Here is a 4,428-nt window from a genome sequence, read left to right on the forward strand (position 1 = left end):
CCTTTATAGAAAAGTATGTCTGTGATTAGTAAATTAGACATTTGTGCCACGGTTTCAAGGTTTTTACAGGAAGTTTTAGGGAAAGCAGAGGTACAGAGCAGTGAGGGCAACTCTTCCCTAGTGCCACCGCAGCGGCACCAGCCCACGCACTGGGCCACGAGGGATGGGCTGCCGAGCCCCCTCTGGAACAGCGCGCTGCTGGAAGCCCTCACCTCCCATTGACGCCAGCACTGCTCTGCTACTGACAGCACTGCGAGTCGTACGAAGGTGGGAGATTTCCTGGAAGTTGCCAGTGTGGATAATTAAAAAAAAATACCCAAACACATGAAACTCTGTGCGGTGACTCAGTGCGCACACTCCCACTCTCCCCTCCCACACGCCTTCTGATGCGCTGCGAGAAATTCAGCGCTTCATGCAGGTCCCCGCAGCTCTGCCAGCAGCCGTGCCCCCGAGGAGCCCTGCCTCCCCCAGCCTGCTCACCACTGCGAGCCGCGGCCCTGGGATAAGGGCTGTACATCTCAGGCTTTACTTGAAGTACCCAACTCACATCAGCTCCTTTAAAGAGCAGAGAGATCGTATAATTACCAGTCCGAGGCTCTGAGCAGGGCTGGGATTTACTGCGAATTGTACACTTGATGACGGGGATGGGCTTTTGCAGAATAAACGGCAATTCGTTTTGCTGTGTGCCCCCCACCTGCGTGGTTGAAGCTGCCCACCAGTCGCTCACATCTGTGCTGCCCGTTGCTGGGTGCCTTGCTGGTGGGGCTGTTTCCCAGAAAGCTCCTCTGGTTCTGCTGGAAGAGCTGAGGCAGTGTCACAAATGTGCCCAGAGCTGCCCCGCTGGGGGAAAGAAGGGGAAGGGCTCCCAAGTGCTTCTGTTCCTTTCCAGTTCAGAATCCAGTACAGCGTCGGCAGCCTCTATTATGGAGATAACTGTGTTTGAAGGAAAACATTTCCAAAGGCATAGAAGGCAGCTAGGTGCCTAAATCTCATTTGCTTTAATTAAGGAAAAGGTAAACAAATCTGCTTAAATGCATATAGAGGATCCGGTGTCAACAGTTCAGAGCCTTTGTTTCCGGCATTGCTGGGAAGTAAGTTAAATACCACGACTTTGAATTAGTGGCTGGGCTTAAACTGAGGTGCCAGGTTCTAATTATTAACGGATTCGATAGCATCCATATGACAGTAGATTACATTTCAAATGGATATTTGACATTTTAATTTCAGCGGTGCCTTTAAATTTATTCAGGTGGAAAATAGAACAAATGACCATCTCCAAAGATACCATTAAGCCATACGTTCTTGGCCTACCTCTCTTTTCCTGTTAGTTTAAAAATGGAGCTAAAATGCAAGTACTCAGCAAAAGCCTCCATGCCAGCCCTCGGGAATGCTCCATTTCATCCAGGGTGCCGCTCCCAGGTCTTGCAGGAAGCTGCCCACACAGGATGCTGCCTCCAAGGGCTGCCCAGCTCTGAGGGCATCCCTCTCTGACACACAGAGCCCCATCGGTGCCGCTCCCCTCCTGCTTGCTCTGGTGCCTACGCCTTGCCGCAGTCCCGTGCTCCAAATGCTGCCCAAGAGTTTATAAAACTCTGTCCTGGGAGTCAGCAGCTCCTTTCACACTGACAGAGCTCTGTGGAATGGGAATAACTCTTGAGACATGAGCATCGGGGAGATCTGGGCAACTAGCAGATGTCCCAGCATGCTGGAGAGATGAGCAAGATGGGTGAGCATCGCTCCCAAAGCCACCAGTTCCACCTCAAACGGGTCAGGGCAGGCAGTGCAGGAGGCATGTTAGCTGCCGACACGTGGAGGGTCGCTCACAGATTTTAACATCTCTGTGCATTGAAATAAGGCCTTCTGCCTCCACACGCAGACTGGCACCTAGTTTGAACTCTCCGATCATCGGAAACGGCCTGATCTATTGGAACATCAAAAACAGGCACTGGCACTCAGCAGAGAGCCCACCAAGCAGCCTTCGGACGGAGCTGGAGGCCTTGTGAAACTCAAATGAAATCACACTCAACTCTTAGCAAACGTTAAAGACAGCTGACCTCGGGGCAAGCAGAGAAGACAAGCAGCCATCGCTGTCTGTAGCATCTTTGGACACAGCAGCCCGGGGACCGTGCCCTCAGCGCCAGCTCTGGCTCGGTGCGGGAAGGGCGTCAGGAGGGGGCGAGGAACAACTGTTCGGATCCCCGGAGATCCTTCTAAAATTAAAGACTTTCGTCAACAGTCGCCGAGCTGTTTTTGCTGCTCCGGTGGGCTATAGAGAGGGCAAAAGCACCACCCTGTGGCCGGAGGAGAAATAGACCGCTCGCCGGGCGGTCCTACAGGCACGTTTGTCCTTCCTGCAACTGTTTTCTGAAACATCCAGTTTTCCTCGCCAAAAAGCAAACGTGCCTGCCCTGCAAGGGATGCGCTGCGTAGCACGGCTGGGGATTCCAGCCGATTCCTCCAGACAAAGTCGGACTTCACAGCCCGGTAGGGAGACAAGGTCACCCAACGAGAACCAGACTTTCAGGCTCAGCCCTTCATGCCGGGCTGGCGTCAGCTCATCGAGGATGGCACCCCGGTAACGCAGCAGGCAGTGCCGGCTCACAGGGACAGCTCTCCCCAGCGCTGACAGGGCAGGTGTGCCTGCTGAGCCTTGTCTGACTGCATCACAGGCCTTGGCAGGGCTGTGCTTTGCTTCCCCGCAGCAGACAGCCATGCCACAGCTCGCTCTGGCCAACCTCAGTGGATAGGATCAGCTTCTTGGTTCATCACCACTGTGATAAAGAACAGCGCTGAAATATCAGGAGCTGGTCGTCTGCTCCTTCCTTTCCAAGCAGGGCCAGCAGGGGTGGCTGGATGTGCCTGCTCTTTGCTGCGGGCACCCTCGTGTGGCAGGGACACAGGGTTTTGTTGTGGGCACAGCAGGAACAAGGTCAGGAACACATTTCCAGATAACCTGTGGGCTTTTGAAATTGCTCAGGGATTTCATTTTGATTGGCAAGTCTATTGAGTGCATTACATCTTACTGATTTCTTTCCCTGGCTTTCAGTATACTACTGACTATTTTTACTTTCTTACACGCTGTGCACGTGAACAGCTCCGCCCTACAATGGCTGGCTGCCTCCAGGAGGCCACGCTGACTGTCCTCACACGTCATGTTGTTTCACGGCCATCATCTACCAAAACATCGTCACTCATCCCCAGGATTGGACCGCCATGCACAGCGACCGCCCCATGTTGGCCAGCTCTCCCTTTGGGACTCCCTGGCCCTTGCCGGCTTTAACCTATGCAATGTCAAGATCAGCAAGAAAAACGTTTCAAGAGAATTTCCCAAAACTGTTTTCGGTAAACTAACGACAAAACCCCAAATATTCACTTTGTGCCGGAAAAGAGATGACTTGCGACGAGCAGATGGAGGCAGCCCTGTGCGCACGGCTTGCTTCAAGTACCAGCAGAGCTGCCTGTGCCACACACAACATCAGCACCACGGCCAAATGCATGCTCCTGTGCTAGGGAAAGTGCCCCTCTTTCCTAAAACATATCACATGCAGAAATTACCGCAGGAAATGAGCTGCTTCGGTGTGTAACAGCAGCTTTAGCCCCAAATAACATAACTGTCCCTCAAACGGAGATGAAGGAGTAAGCTGAGACACAGAAGGGAGACTCCTATCTGATTTTACGCTGGTAAAGAAAAGCAGCTCTGCCAGGTTATTTCACCTGACTTTGGGCTACTTGCATGCAGAAAACAACGGGGCCTTTCTTTCCCACCTGCAAAACATCCCAAAGACCTTACTTCTTAAGTCACTTAAACGATTTTGCAAATGTTATCCAACTTTGCTCAGAGGAACGGAAGAATCCAACGGGCAGAAGGGAACATCCATGGCAGGCAGCAGGCAGGAGACTGCCAGGGCTCCGCTCAGGCCATGCCCAGGCCTGGGACATGGCAGTGGGGCTGCAGTTGGGCAAAGCTCTCCCAGGTGGAGCTGGGCGACATTTGCCTCCATTCCCGGTGGTCATGTAGGTTGGCTCCTCCGTGTTTGCCATTCACCAACGTGTGCACGCCTGGCCCTGTCCATGCAAATATTAGAGGAGCACTGTCTTTGGTGTTAATGTCGCCTTCCAAGGGCAAACAAAGGTTCCCATGATTGCACACCTGTAATTCATTACCTATTAGCCAGCACTTGTGATGTCTTTAATAGTGGTTTTAGCTTTTCAGGCAGGAGGCAGAGGAAAGAGTGCGTAACTTCAGAGAGCAGTCAAGTACCTCAAATATTAAATAATAATTTTGCACAGGTTTTGCACACCCTACCCTGTGAGCCGAGCACATGCAGAAGTATATATTTACCAAAACCTGGATCCCTTCTTGCATTAATCAGGATCAGAAGGAAAGGTTGAGCTCACCTGCTAATGCATTCGTGGTGGGGGTGCAGC

Source organism: Numida meleagris, chromosome 5, assembly GCF_002078875.1.
Source record: "Numida meleagris isolate 19003 breed g44 Domestic line chromosome 5, NumMel1.0, whole genome shotgun sequence".
Classification (NCBI taxonomy): domain Eukaryota; kingdom Metazoa; phylum Chordata; class Aves; order Galliformes; family Numididae; genus Numida; species Numida meleagris.